The following is a 16911-nucleotide window of genomic DNA, read 5'->3' on the forward strand; positions in this document are numbered from 1 at the left end:
TGCTCACAGTGCCTAGAACCAAAAAGAAGATATGGTGTGGCAGATCATTCTCAATTGCTGCAAGCAGATTTGGGAACTCGTTTCCACAAAGCCTGAGGGCTATCCCTCAGTTGTTGCCCTTCAGGAAAGGACTCAGGATCTGGCTTTATGCTATATAGCCAGTTCTTCCATAATGTAGCTAGAGCCAGGTTGTAGTTCTAGATGGCTGGCTACAGTGCCTTGATGCCTTTGGGTAAATGTAGTGCTCTTCAATTTAAACATCTAAATAAACCCAAAAAAATCAAATATAGTAACTTAACCATTAAAGTAAACTAAAAGTAATCGGCGGTCCATAGGATACCATGGGACTTGCAGCCAGGCACCCCTGGTTTGCTAGCTCCATTATGTTACTACCTAAAAATTGTAAGTTTGCTGTCAAACAAAATACCTTCCATCCCCTGACACAAATCTGGTGCCAGAAGCTGGCATGCACCGAAGTGGCTACCTAGTGGATGTCCACCTGGGTCCATATTATGGAAAGTGCCTTGGAGGGGGCAATGTGCATGTGCTCCTGCTTTGCGTGCTCCCAGGGCACTTTGGTATTATTGAAAGGACCACAGATGATTGTGCAGCCCTTTCTATAATACAGATAGCGCTGGCATACATATAGCACCAGAGCTATCAGCAGAGTGCGTTCCCTCATTTGCGTGGTCCCATGCAAATTAGGGAATCCCATTGCCTCTGCTCCAACCCATATTATAGACATGGATGCAGCGGCAAATACGCTATCAAGAGGTGCACTGTCAGTGCTCCCCCTGATAGCAGCCCTCTTGAAGGGGAAAAGTGGGTCATATGGACCCCCAGACATCCCGTTGCAGGCGGGTGCAGTCACTTACTGCATCTACCTGCAAGGGGATTATGAATCCCCCTTAAAATTGTAGTCAGGTTGCCACCTACACAGTGAAACAAGTAGCGGCTGCTTCAAAACCCCTCCATATTTCACTTGAATGTGCTGCTCCCATCTGGGCTGTCCCCCTGACGAGGACACAACCCTCCCCTTGCCCCAGGCATGCTTGGACCCTGGTAAGGTGGGAAATTAGGCATGGAGGAGGTGTATACCTCCAGGAAGGCTGGCCATACCTCCATGGTGAGCAGCCTGATCTGTACGCCTAAAGTCGATTTCTGCTATATTTTTAGGAGGGCAGAAATATTGGGCTCTGGGTAGAAAAAGTGACCTACACCACTGGATGTGGTCACCTCAGGGGCACATTAGCTGTAAGGGACCAATTGACCATTGGCTCCTAGATCCCACACTCCTAACTCCCCTACATCCAGAATTTAAGGGTCTCCTGTCATCATAACCTCAGTTCTTATCAACTTACTTTAAAGAAGGACACCAAGAACACTGTTTTCACCAACAACAAGGCTTGCACAAACAAAGGGAAGGATGCGCTGGACCTGTGGCAACACTGCTTGGAAATGTGTGATCGACTTTGACTTTGGCAAAAACTTGGCTCTACCTGGCAGAGGGATCTCTGTAGAAGCCAAAAGCACCCTCAGATTTTCCTGGATTGGTGGGAACAGTCTCTTGCACAGTGCAGGTAAAATGAAGCTCTGCCTCTAAAGAATCAATGGCCTTTGAGCCCTCCTAAGGATCACCCAAATGTAAATGGTGAAGTGATTTCTGGGAGTTATAGTCTGGCTTTCATCGTAGTTTCAAGCTGCTACTGCACTCCCATGGATCACAAGATGTTGAAGTTCCTATTTGTTACTTTTACTGCTACCAAGGCTTCTTTGCTACCAATCGGGTAACTGACACCTTACCTGGACACTGCATTAAGGCCTAGATGTAGGTAAAAGTGAATTACCGATTCATAAATACAGAATTTTACCGATTTGGTATTTATGAATCGGTAATTCAAATGTAGGTAGAAATTCGGTAACAAATACCGAATCGGTATGATTCGGTATTTACCGATTCTGTAATTGCAGAATCGGTATTTGCCATTGATTCCTATGGGCCTTGAAGCCCATAGGATTCAATGGCAGTTGCCAATTCGGTAATTACCGAATCGGTAAAAATACCAAATTTACAAGGGGGACAGGGTGTGACTTTGACACCCTGTTGCACCCCTGTAACTGGCTTGTGCGCCATGTGGCACACAGACATGCCCTTAGGGCATGTCTGTGTGCCACATGGCACAGGTGTACATGCACAGATGTGCATGTACACAAGAATTCGTTATTTACCATGCAATTGTATTACATGGTAAATAACGAATTCTAAAGGCCTTGTAGCACTGTTAGAAGTGCTACCTACATAGGAAAATACAGATTCAGTCATTTTACCGATCGGTAATTTTACAGATTTGGTAAAATTACTGATTCGGTAAAATTACCGAATCTGTATGTTTTCAGTGCCCCTACATACCAATGTCAAAATACCGGTCGGAAAGGGCCGAAAATCGGTATTTTCAGCCGATTCCGACCGGTATTTTGACACCTACATCTGGCCCTAAGAGAGCACTTCAAACACCTGCGACCGACATCAGCAATGACTCCTCTCTTTCTATTTGCATATACTTTCAGGTGGTGTTGTCTCGATGCTGAAAGCATCTTGGGTGCCAGTCCCAGTTAAAGACCACTGATAGCCAGAACAACCATACATCCGGACTCCACGGGCCAGATAAAATTGAATTGACTGTTAGGCCCTAGTCCTGGGACCCCAGAGACCTCTATGCTGTGAGGGTATGCCACAACCTGACTCCTAAGTGACTGATTATCACTAGCAGATTTTCCTTTTGACTGCAATGTTAAATGTCTGCACTATTTAATGCATTTATTTTCTAACATTTTGAAAATCCGTAACTCTGGTTATATGCATTTTAAAAAGCTTGTTGTAGTGACTACAATTATATCAAAATAAGCTCTATTTTTCTCGATTGGTGTTGGATTTTTCTCGAGTCTTGCTAATTACTTATGAATCCTAATGGTACTGTAAAATACTTAAGACATCTTCCTCCCGTAATGCCTGACTGGTCTTTGCCACATTACCAGGACTGAGCTAAGGATTAATATTGCGAATCCAAGGAACACCTTTGAGTTATTGTCATATTATACTACGTAATATTCCACTTTTCTACAACCACATTACTCTTTCTCCATGGACTCCTCTGGGCTTCAGCCCTTCGTTACGGCCTGTTACTGAGGCAAGGGTGTTGCTATCAGTGGTGCAGCCAGGGCCCAGAAGGGCAAGGGTGCCAAATCGGGTCCTACATCGGCTATTGTTATTTTCCATCCAGCCACTCAGACTGTTTTCTGGGCTCTTACTGGGGCCTGGGTTGGTGGTTCCTCTTGGGAGTGGGAGCAGAAGTGGGAAATTCATTGATCACAGGTTTGAGATGGGTACAGAATAGGGCTTTAGGCTACCTCAATGCATGAGCCACTGTCTTGGTAATTAGAGTGGGCAGAGTACGGCATGGGAGTCTCTGCTGCACATGTCTTGAATTACCATTTCAATCTGACTTCACATGCAACAAGTTCCAATGACAAGCCTGTGATGCACCAGAAGTGAGCAGGTATAATGCAGCTGTTGCCATGTATAGTGAGACCTTTGGTGTGCGCATTGCACAGCAACAACAGTTGCAGTGCTTATTTGTAAAAGAATAAGTGATGATGCCCAAAGCTCTGCTCAGAAGCCATCACCCAGTAAATTCAAATATCAGCATGCCAGACACCATGCTGCATTGTCTCATATCCACCTCATTTGTCTTTATTCCACTACCAGGCACCCCCCTATTGATTATCTCCTCCGTTCAGGTTTGCACTGTCTCCCTTGCGATGGATTTTCCATCTTTCTCTTCCACCTTCTTCCTTCATTGCGTGTGTTCCCCTCTCTTGCTCTTGCTCAATGTCTGATAAGAAAAAAAGATAAGTTGGTCCTCAAGAAAGAGTGCTGAATCCCCCATCAGCAACCTCAAGCTCAAATTAAGCACTGATCAGTTATAGGAGAAAGTAGACTATGAGTGAGGCATATTAATCAACTTTGCTCGCTAACCCACGCCTACTCTAGGCCATGAGTTGCACTTACAGACTTGTCACAAGTAGTGTGCCATGAATTCAGTCACTGAATTCTGCTTTCGTCCCTGATGCCTCACAACTCAACAACATCTGTGTCCTAGTAACTGAGCTAAAGGTAAAGCTTTTTATTTTATTGTCCAAGGCAAAGCTACACACAAGCAGTTCATCTGGGATTTAATGGAGTTGCAATCACCACCATGCACAGTTTCCTCTGATCAGGCTCCGAGGGGACAGTCTCTCTACACAGTAGAAGGAGTAGGTTGTTATGCTTCACCACTGGATCACATTACAACCTCGGCTGATCCTGCAGCCGGGTTCGGTGACTTGAGCCGAACCCAGCACGGCTGCATGATTGAATTCCACGCAGAGGGACGGGGGGTTAAAGAGCCTGAATAAATCGTAGCACGGCTGATCCTGCAGCCGTGCTGGGTTCGGCGGCTTGAGCCGAACCCAGCACAGCTGGAGGATTGAATTCCATGCAGAGCTACGATTTATTCAGGCTCTTTAACCCCCGTCCCTCGGACAGCACGAACCAGCAAGCAGGAGACGTCCCTCGACGGTGCTCGATTCACCGACCACGTTTTTGCTCTTTAACCGAATTTCCTGGAAGACACCCACATCCACCACCCCGTTGGGTTGCTTATTTGAATTTACTGCATACCTTCAAACCAGTCAGCACCATCCAAACCACACAACACCGTCCTGAAGACGATCCCAATTGACGAGGATCGAAACGTCATCGACAACACAGCGCAATACATGGCCCATACTCTACAATGGCTCATTTGAATTGCTAATTGCCTAAATCAGTCACTTATGTAATTGAAACTATCCTTGAGCCACATGATCCCACTCACTGTATATAATTTTCACTCTGCACCATTCACACTGTCCACTATTGTCACTTGCGTCGCCACCTATGTCCCTTGTACATACTTGAGCACCAAGTACAATCGGGTTGTTATTGATTCCTCTCGTACAGTGCTGCTATAACTGTAAATCTTGCCTCCACGCGTTTCTTGTAAAAAGTATATGATGAATAACAACCTAAACTTAAATTGATTCAAGTCTCCTTATTTCTGTACCTGTAATGCTTTCAGCATACATATTTAATCGTCTCTAGAATAATACCTGTTGGGATATTGTTTGTTTCTTCTACCTTTCTACCCCGATCATGACATGGTTTACGGGTCACACTCCTGTAATAATTTACCTGACCTATGCCAGGGCAGTGGGTTGAAGGCATGGCACACAGGGATGTGTGCCATGTCGACTCTTCACTTTGTTCTGCTCCAAAACGTGCAGCCTGCAAGGCAGTATGTGTGTGTAAAGGTACAGGGCCTCTAAGGGTGGCACAATAAGTGTTCTAGCCCTTATAGGCCTTCCCTGGCCACAGTGTCCTTGGTACCCATGGTACCTTTTACAAGGGACTGATATGTGGCCAGAGAGGTGCCAATTGGGGGTACAAGGTACAGTTTTAGGAAAGAACACAGGCCCATGGAACCTGATCGGCAGGGACTCAGGGGACATCAAGTCAAAGTGCATCAGTAGTCTGGCAAAAAGTGGGGGGGGTTACCTCAACAGAAACCCAGTTTCCTGTTCTTCTGTTGTCTCTTATGTATTTTATATTTTGATTATATGTTGTTTGTGTCATGTTATTAATGGTGAATTTGCTTTGAATTATAAATATTAAAAACATATATATATTTTAATAAATATTTTTACAGTATTTTCAGCTTCTACTCAAATGTTAATAATTGTACTTGAGGTTTTGAGGTTGCGGTTGTTGTGAAATTTTGGATTTATTGGGTGTTGAGATGAATGACATTTGGTTTACATATTTGGTCCAAAAGAATCTCTTTTCAATCAGTACTTGTAGTACCCTGTCTCTTGGTTAGTGGGGTTACTCCCTTTTTTTCCCTATACCAGGTCTGAAGCACTATTATCAAAATGATCTCAAACTTTTCTCAAACTATAAAAGGGTAAGAAGTCCAGCTCGTAGCTCGGAGTGCCAGGTCGACCTGAGCCCTCTGGTCTGTGGGTTGGCTGACCTGATGACCAGTTGGAGGCTGGCAGTCCAGATGATGGATGGATGGATAGGTTTTTATATAGCGCAATATCACCGCCAGGTCTCAAAGCGCTTTGCATTGGGAACCCGTCCTGGTTTTTCCCTGTGAGATAGCCCCTACTGGGTATCCCCAAGGTGAAAGCCAGGCATCCCGCCGCGGGGGGCCGTAGTGGAGATTAAGCAAGCTATTGCCCAGAGTTGCAGAGTGTGAACCTGTGATTCGAGTAGGCACCGAAGCGAGAATTACCGAGTCCGTGGACATTTTGGGCTCAAGACCCTGCCGCGTCGGGAATTGAACCCTGGTCCCGGGTCTGATCTCAGCGTCCAGGTCTGCCTCCTCTAACCAGTGAGCCACACTTCTCCACTATGACAGGTTGGTGGCGGTCCAACCAGATGATCGATGAACCGACCGGTGCAGTTAACTCTGCCTGTGTTTCCTCCCGCGATCTCTAAGTCCCCACTTGGTGAGGGCTTAATAGTTGAGGAAAAACACCTTCCCAGGCGGGCTCAAGGGTGTAGGGAGGTTGCCTGTGATCTTAATCTTTCCCAGCTTGGCACTAGTAGAAAGCACCAACCCGGGGAACCCTTAGTCAATAGACTGGAATGATAGTCCATACACAAGCCATGATGGCTGCACATTTGGGAGGATTCTTGTGTCCCTTCGCTGTGTGAAGCAGGAACAGGACGGCTGTGAGTGTGAATACGGAGGCCACCAGGAAGATCTTGGTGCAGGGTTTCAGCGGATCAAGTAGAATCTGGGGCTAATGCAGGCTGAACAGTTCTAATAATGCCCAATGAGTGGCAACCAAAGACATGGCGTTCCCCGCTGGCCAGGGCTTCATGCACCAGACAGGGTCACCTTCCCTACCCGGGGCAGGGTGGCATTGTATCGAGGAGGTGTCTGGGGTTCCTGTGGGCTGAACAGCTCCCATAATCCCAGTGAGAGCGAGGCAAAGCCATGACTTTCGCTTGGGAGGCCCCGCCCCGTAGACCAGTGGTGCCAGCCAGAAGGACCTGACTAAGGCATGGTGGCACCACACTTACAAGCGTTTGCCAGCCTTCAAGATGTCCACCAGTTTCCTTGCCTGCTTCGTGACTTTTCATCCTCAAGGCCTATCCAGTTAATGGAAAAATATGGGTGTGTCAACTCAGTGATCCATGTCACCGCCTAATTTGAATTATACTCAGGCTAACAGTGAGTTAAGTTGCTTTGGTGTTGCAATATATTGATCATATAGACGCCTTTGATACTTTATTCTGAGGGTTTCATTGTCATTGTGCCCTTAATTATACCCTTACAGCTTTATTTGGCACTACCAATGCCTACCTCAGTGTTGAGTCACTCTCAGGTAGATTGCTAAAAGGACGAACAGGACTCAGAATAATGAAGATTATTGTATTTTTTGATAATACAAAAAGAAATTTCAGCAAAGTCATATATTGAAAAAACACATGGTACAATGCTAGACAAATTAAATATTAAAATTCTCATGTTGGATTTGTTATCCTAAACATAATGTTTGAGGGGAAATAAAGGGAATTATATTTCATGGAAGCTAGTGATAATATTTATTGTTAGTACCAATAGGATTGAGAAACAGGTGTAATTATACTGCGAATGTAGTTCAAGGGACAGAGCAGAATGCTTTCTGCAGTTCCGCTCAAGTGAAAAGTCCCATCCGAAAATGTCTAACAAAATCCCAAGGTCTCTTCTTAGCTAATGGGCAGTGCAACAAGGATAATTTTTTGAGGTTTGACTCTAATAGCCCCTATCTCTGCGTGACAATTAGTGTTCACATTTGTGTGACTATTACGCTTGCTTTTATGTACATCACAGGACTTTCAAACTCAACTCCTCGGTGAATTAAGATTACCGGAGGTCTCTTAGTGCCAATGCATATTGCATGAGAACATATCACTTTGTGATAACTGGATGCACTGATGCACGGGCGCCTTTCCTATACTTACAGCAGAATCTCCGAATGATGTGCCGCCGCTGCACCACCTGCACGTGACGCTCCTCTCCCCATCTGTGCCTCTGGGCTTAGGCTGTTAATTGGCATGAATCTTTAATTCCCAGCTACATTTTAAGGTGTGAACCTAAGCTATTTAAAAGACATTACTCTGTGTGCATGAGACACTGACAGAAATAAATCCTTCAGATATGAGAAGTGATATAAATGGAGTCTCCGTCAAGGAAATGCAGGCATTTTCAGCGAATTAGGCCTCGGAATGGCAGCGGCGTAGGCTACTTTTCCACCACACCGAAGGCAATTAATACCAATCAGATTTAACCCCATAGCCTACGTTTTATGTCTCACATAAAAAGTTTTGAGCTGTTTAATTTCATAGTTCAGTTTGTTATGGATTTTCACTTTGTCTTCTTTCTGTGCTGAATGTAGAACTGCAGCAGGCAGGTAAAGTGTTCCGATTAATATTCCGGCAAAGCCAGACGTTAAGAATTTAGTCAGATTCACATAACCAGAGACACAGGCTCTGAAATGTTGATCAATTTGTAAAATTCTTTCTCGGTAATAAAGCAACATGACAAACAACTAAATCTGGAAGGTGGGTGTAAAGTGAACTAAGAGCTGTTTTTCTCTAACATTAGTGTTTGTAAGCTGGGTATTGCTTTCATTTAAAGCTTGAAGATGCAAAAGAAGGGGACAACAAAACTACATCTGCCCCATCAACCCCAGGGCCAGCTTTAGCGGTGTTGGCGCCCAGTGCGACAATCAGTTTTGGCGCCCTAACCCCTCCCCAAGACCTCCTCCTCGGATTCCCTGACTACCGGTGGACAAAAGTGCCTCTTCTCTCTCCAGAGCACCTCTCTCAAATACATTGCATTTGTTTTAAAGGAATATATGACGTTACAACGCATGCAATTACAACACATGCTTTTACAACTCAGTCTTTACATCGCAATTACCATTACATTGTATGATTTTACAAAGCATGCCACTACATTACATTTTTAAAAACTACCATTACAACGCATTCCATTACAATGCATACCTTTACTTTTTTTTAAATAATTTTTTATTGTTAACAGGCTGACAAGGAAGAAATACATTAAATCATTAATGCGTATGTTTACAGACATGTATATATGATACGATAAAGCAAACAGGACATGAAAAAAGAAAGAAAAAGTACAATGGAAAAAGAAAATGATAAATAAATTCACTAATACAAATATGAAAAAGTTATAACAATTTCTTTTGATAGTCGGACAAAATATGTTATCCTAGTGACGCTGATTATCAGTTCATTAAAGCATGGTATTTGTCTATACCCGATAGAGAGATAGAGCGTCATCATTCCACAAAAGTTCCCCAGTTTTTTCCATGTTTACTCAATGAGCGTGTTCCCCTAATATTCGCTAAGGCTAGTTCCATCGAATGAATCTCGGTTACAGGTGCCCACCAGTCCCAGACCGTGGGTGATTCGGCGCAAGTCCAAGCTCTGGCCAAAGTTAGCTTGGCACAAGACATGAGTATAGTAACCAAGGCTGCATGTGGAAATAAAACGGGATAGATGTCTAGCAGAACTGAAGGAGCCGTAAATATAGGCAGCTGGATCTGCTTCATTTTCAAAACCTTCTGAATATCGCCCCAGAAAGCCTTAAGATTAGGACAGGAAAACAGCATGTGTGCCAGATCGGCTTCATCTGTAAAACATTTGGGGCATTTTGTGTGATCGCTATAGGAATTATTAGAAGGCCATTTGGAGATTCTTTCAGGGGTATAGTATAGCATGCAGGTTGTTCTAAATTGTTGGAGCCTTAGACTAGATGATCGTACTCGCTTATTGATATTTATCAGGGAGCACTCTATTTGTTTTGATGTAATGTTTGAACCCAACATTCTACTCCATTTGTCAGCTAATTTGGTACAATCGTTTGATTTGAGGTCGATTAGAAGTCTATATGCTTCGCTTATTACTGACTTATTTTTTATGGAATATAAACAGGTCCAAATATCACAGTCAAAAACTTCCAGAACTTGTTTTTTATTAATCAGGTAATCATGTAGCTGTAAGTATTTGTACCTCATGTTTTCAGGTAGATAATATAGCAATTTAAGAGTGTTGAAGTCTAAGAGTCCTTGTGTGCCATATAGATCCCCTAAGACGCTAATTCCTGACCTAGACCAGCCATGTGCGGAGTTGTCATTAAAGATGCCTGGAAGACCCGGATTGCCCCATAGCGGTAGCTTTGAGTGAAAAAAGCTGGTTTTACAGAAAGTTAATATGTTGCCCCAGATCTTTATTATGTCCCTTGCGGTCTTGAATCTAACCCTTTTGTAAAAGTTGGGGTCATTTGTTCTAAACAAAAACATATTTGAATCGAATTTTAACATAAAAGAATGGAAAAAATAACGCCCCTCCTCTGTTAAGTAGGGAGCGGAGGCGAATAACAAAAGCAGACCAAAAATACAATTTGAAATCAGGAAAATTAAGCCCTCCCTCATTCGTATTATTTTTCATAAGATTCAGCGACCTTCTCGCTTTTTTATAGCCCCAGATAAAGCTACTGAGTATTCCATCAAGTTTCTTAAAGAACTGGTTATTTAGCGCCAGTGGGATAGATCGAAATAAATACACATATTTAGGCAATACCTTCATCTTAATTAGGTTGATTCTGCCGATTAAGTTCAGGGGTAGTCTGTGCCACTTTTTTAATAATAAAATAGTGGATTTGGTTAATTCATTGTAATTTATATTGTTAATTTCCTGTAGTTTAGCCGTTATTTTAACCCCTAAGTAGGTAGCAATTTTGCAGATCTCAGGTACCATAACAGCAGGAGTGTAGTTAGATATAATTTGTGTCTTTTGTAGGTTAAGTTTGTAGCCAGACACCTTCCCAAATTTCCCGGCCTCTAGAGCAATTCCCTTTAGTGCCTCGACTATATCTTCTGAATAGACCGCGATATCATCGGCGTATGCTGTTATTTTTAGCTCTTGTGGGCCTGATCTAAAGGGTACAATCTGGGTTTGGGACTGAAGAGCAAACAAAAAAGGTTCCAATGAGAGGGCAAATAAAAGGGGTGATAGAGGGCAGCCCTGACGAGTTCCACGTTGGATTAAAAAGTCTGGTGAGGTCAGGCCCCCATAGCTAAGGCAGGCCATTGGGTTGTCATACAATGCCTGTATGCTCCGCAAAAATAGTCCCCCGAACCCCATTTTGGACAGTACGCACCAGAGAAAGTTCCACCCCACTCGGTCAAAAGCCTTCTCGGCATCTAATAGAATCATGCCGAGTGGGGTGAATTCAGTCTCTGCTACATCGAATGCCGTGATGGCCATATTAATGTGTACTGTAGTATCTCTCCCAGTTATGAACCCATGTTGCTGTGGGTTAATAATTTGGGGCATAATAGGGGCTAATCTTAATGCTAAAATTTTTGCATCCGTATTTATCAAAGAGATAGGACGATATGACCCTCTCTCCTCCTTCGGCTTGTCTTTCTTCAGGAAAAATATTATTTTCGCCCTATTCCAAGATTTGGGAGCTTTTCCATTTGAACCTACAGATTGAATAACCTTCAGCAGTAAATATTCTAACTCCTCTAAGCACGCTCTGTATATCTCCAAAGGTATTGTGTCTTCCCCTGCCGCTTTTCCTACAGGTAGAAGAGCAATGGCCCGGTGTAATTCTGCCATAGTTATTATGGCCGGGATGCCCGCCACCCCCTCCCAACACACATCCCCAAGGATGGGAAGTCGGACAATCGTTTGAACTTTTGGAAGACGGGAGGGAGTCACCCTCCCGGCCGTATTTATTAAAATATGAAACAAAATTTAAAACATTAAATTAAAAGTTTCATCATTATGCATTATGTACAATTTGACATTTATTACATTTCGATGCAGTCATGTACTTTTGGCTAACATCCTGAAAATGCATACACTCTAATTCAAATTGTACATCCTAGCATTAAGGGCCAAAGGCAAGGTCTTAACCGGTGTCAGATCCCTACTACAAACTCCCGCCCTCACCGTGTGAGCGGCGCATGCGCAGAGGGCTCTACCCTCATTGCCAACTGTAACTTCCCTTGTCGTGGTGGGGGTCCCCTTTCTGCCTGACGCCATCTTAAGGGTCGTCCGAGTTCCCGTATGAGGTCTCTGTAGGAAGGACAGCGTGGACTCTCCCCCCCACCCCATACTCTCTATCCGCCGTCGCGGATATCCGGCCCCCGGGAAATTAGTCAGGAGGGGCATTTAACCGCCTCCCCCCCTGGGAGGGGCCCATGGCCATCTCCCCCTAGGCGCCCCATCCTTAGTGGGTGCCGCCTCCCCGTGGAAGGGGCCAATGGCCGTCTTCCCCCGGGCGCTCACATCCATTGTGGGTGGCGCCCCACTCTAGTGACCTTTAAATTCCTGCTCACCGATCATGACCTTACCGCCCGACAAATAAATACGACAGTTGTTTACCTACTAAAAAGAAAAATTCCACATCATCTTACTGCTATTACTGATCATTCCTGCAGGAAGAAATTTCTCCAATGCAAACCATATTTACATTCTCAACATTCCTTTATTCACTCTACCAAGGAAAAGGAAAGGCCTATACTTTCATCACTCAGAAAACTTTATTTTCTCCAAACATTTGCTATCAGGGGCTGGTGGATGGGTCAAAATTGCTGCTTGTTCCGTCGAGGGCTCACGAGCAACGAGTGGGTGCAGCCTTCCAATCCGAGGAACAAGAGGACGATCTTCTGGGTTCCCGCTCCTTTATCCTTCTGCGGGAGGGCGTGTACCCGTCCCTGATACGCCTACTGGGCGTGGTCTTCCTTCGAGGTGTCTAGGACAACCCCTCTCGGGCGGGGGAAGGCGCGCTCCGGCTACGCCGCTTTGGGCATACCAGCCGGGCCACTCCCACCCCGCCCAAAATGGCTTCCCGGGAGGTTCGGGCCCCCATCCATACGTTCGGGGGGACCGAGCGGTCGCCCCTTTCCATATGGCCGGGATGCCCGCCACCCCCTCCCAACACACATCCCCAAGGATGGGAAGTCGGACAATCGTTTGAACTTTTGGAAGACGGGAGGGAGTCACCCTCCCGGCCGTATTTATTAAAATATGAAACAAAATTTAAAACATTAAATTAAAAGTTTCATCATTATGCATTATGTACAATTTGACATTTATTACATTTCGATGCAGTCATGTACTTTTGGCTAACATCCTGAAAATGCATACACTCTAATTCAAATTGTACATCCTAGCATTAAGGGCCAACGGCAAGGTCTTAACCGGTGTCAGATCCCTACTACAAACTCCCGCCCTCACCGTATGAGTGGCGCATGCGCAGAGGGCTCTACCCTCATTGCCAACTGTAACTTCCCTTGTCGTGGTGGGGGCCCCCTTTCTACTCGATGCCATCTTAAGGGTCGTCCGAGTTCCCGTATGAGGTCTCTGTAGGAAGGACAGCGTGGACTCTCCCCCCCACCCCATACTCTCTATCCGCCGTCGCGGATATCCGGCCCCCGGGAAATTAGTCAGGAGGGGCATTTAACCGCCTCCCCCCCTGGGAGGGGCCCATGGCCATCTCCCCCTAGGCGCCCCATCCTTAGTGGGTGCCGCCTCCCCGTGGAAGGGGCCAATGGCCGTCTTCCCCCGGGCGCTCCCATCCATTGTGGGTGGCGCCCCACTCTAGGGACCTTTAAATTCCTGCTCACCGATCATGACCTTACCGCCACAGACCGCATAGTTGACCGACTATCCGGTCCCCCCAACTCCTCCTATAGGTCATACTTCCTCAAACCACTCAGCCATGCAACCAAATCTCCTATTAGTAAATCATTCCCCTCCCTGGACAGGTGAACCCCATCGTACAGATACATATGGTCACCCCGGATACACCCATGAGGAATGACATGCAACTGTGCAGAACGGAACAGTCTATTAATCTTATTATTGACCCGTTTAACTGAATGGTTCAGAGCTGACACCGAAAGGCCCCCTTGCCACCTCCTTCTAGGAATCATGTGGGACCAGGCAATCGTGCACCCCGGGACTCTTTTAGCCAACCAGCTAACAGCCGACAAGATTCGTTCAAGTAACACTCGTCTACCCAGTGTCACCAAATCGTTGCCACCCAGGTGTACTATGACTATAGATGGCGGTGACCTATGCCGCCCTAAAAGTCCCTCGAAAAATGACTCAAATTTGTCAAAAACGAGCCCACCTTTCCCATGGAAAGCCACTCTGAACCCGTATTCCCCAGGTGCGTGAATCGCGTCACCTTCCTTGAATACGTCACCGGCGCGCCTCACGTATGAGTGGCCCACGACCCATGCGAGTTTAAAATCCTAGGACATCCACAAAATAAGTGACCATACAAGCAGGACCAATAGAAAGAAAAAATTGTCGGGAGATAATGTGTGTATTTAAAAAACACCGTATATGTTTAATCATACATAAAAAATAAAAATCATATAGAGACTGATTCAATAAGTCAAACTATATGATACAAAAAGACATTGACATGTTAAAAACAATTCTTTAACACAGTAACTCGAATGCATTGATTGAAAAACAATAAACTTCTTAAAAAAAGCATAAATCCTAACTCATTGGACAATTATATACAAACAGAAAATGTAAAAAACACCAGATACATCTATAACAATTTAATTCAATTGACTCGACGCGCGTTTCGGCAGTAGGAGGACTGCCTTCTTCAGGAGCCGTTGATTAAATTCTGTAAAAAGAATTATTATCGAAAAAAAAAAAAAAATTATATCTCAACATATACATATCTTTTAACAATTTTAGTCTCTTTATCTACTGAAAAATCCAGTAGTTCCTTACACAATGAAAATAATTTTTTTTAAAAAAAGAAAAACATTTCTATATCTCCTCTAAAGGTCCAGACATTTTGATTGGTCACTTAACGTCATATGTTAGACTGATATATGCAGAAAGTAGTGCGCACTCAGCTTGACTTCAACGGAGCTATTATTGTAGGTACATTTAATGTTCATATGTATCAATCTTGAGTGATTACCTAATTGAAGACTTAAATATTCAATACACATATATAATACATTTTGGTCTCACTCCTGGATATACACACATGAGGTCACTTAAATAGCTCAAAAGAACGTTAATATTTTCGTCATTAAATTAGAAGAATTTGCCAAAATTCATGGATAACAAAGGTATTTATTAAAATGATATCTAATTGTAGCCAAAATTTATAATGAGAGCAGGCTATATGATGAAAAAAAATAGAAAGCAGCTTAAACTCAATGGGGTATTACAAACCCAATTTGTTATACGATACCATTGGGATTAACAAGATATAGGTAATTAGTCCATATCCTTACATTTACACCAGTGAAAAGGAGTAGGTGGAAAAAAGGATTTTGCTTTTATAGTTGAAAGATAAATGGATTCAAGGGGCCAGTTTACCTCTTGTTATTACTGCTAGCGTATATACTAAACTGTTCATACTGAGAAATCTACTAGAAATTGTCTGTTTAAAGGGGGAAAATTACCTTTTTATTTTCAGTTGTTTATGTTCCAATATTGGTGGTCAAGACGAATCTTAAAATGTGCAGGGCATAAAATAGGCTGAAACAATATAAATTTATGCAATGGCAAGCATTAGACGTTATCTTAAATCTTGGATCGTATACATCAACTAATAATGCAACGTATCCTATAGGTCGAGACATCATAGTGTTACAAGAATAGATGGACATTTACCTTTAGAACCAAGCAAAAATGCCAACAGCAAGATGGTGCTGTTTCATTTGGAGAGCCGGGTTGGAATGCTGATATTTTCAGGGTTTCTGCAAATAAATATCAAATGAACTCGAAGTGAATAAATAAAAAGTCATATCTGTGAGGTGGGGCCGTTTTAATATTTTGAGAGTGGAGACAATTGTCACCTTAATTTAAGAGAGGTGGTACAGACTTCAAGTGGGCTCAGATTAAGGCGATAGATCAGTAGAACTGCTTCGCCATAACTAGATATAAAATCCACTACTGGCTGATCTTTGAAGAAAAATGTCATTTCGTAAGGGGCCACATTTTGAGATTTCAGACAGTTGCCAATATTAAAGCGGACATAATTCTCACCTTGTAACGGTGTGAATATCGAGGACTGCAAAGTGGTGCAGTTCCAAAAGGCGGAATTGCGGAACTGCCTCGCCGAAAGTGATAAGTATTCCGCTTCTAATAGATCCTTAAAGAAAGATATTTAATTAAAGGGCCACATCTGACAGAAAAACACGGTTCCTAATGTTTTAGAATGTGCTTACATCTCACCTTATTAAAATATAAATTTCACGGGCTGCAGGATGGTGCAGTCCCAGACGGCGGAATTGCGGGACTACTTCGCCGAAAAATGATGAGTATTCTACTGCTATCGATTCTATAACAGAAAGGATAATTTACGTAAAGAGCCACATCCGTTAAAATTGTACGGTTCCTAGCGTATTAAAGTGGGCTTACATCTCACCTTGTTAAAATGTAAAATTCTCGAGCTGCAAGATGGTGCAGTTCCAAGCGGCAGGGTAGCGGTGCGGCTTCTCCGGGGTAGATCAGTGTACGCTCTGTTACCGGCAACGCTTTTAAATAATGATTTGGGCGCGAAAAGAGAAAACACGCAATCAGGACTGGATGTAGTAGAAAGAGAGAGCGGACTATCCCGAGACCTCTGTCAAGATCCCGAATGAAAGATACCTTCTCTAAGATGGCGCCCAAAGGGCGTAAGGATGTTGATCTATACTGTCTAACTTTACAGATACAAGACCAATGTACTATAATGAAGA

The sequence above is a fragment of the Lissotriton helveticus genome, chromosome 6 (assembly GCF_964261635.1).
Source record: "Lissotriton helveticus chromosome 6, aLisHel1.1, whole genome shotgun sequence".
NCBI lineage: Eukaryota > Metazoa > Chordata > Amphibia > Caudata > Salamandridae > Lissotriton > Lissotriton helveticus.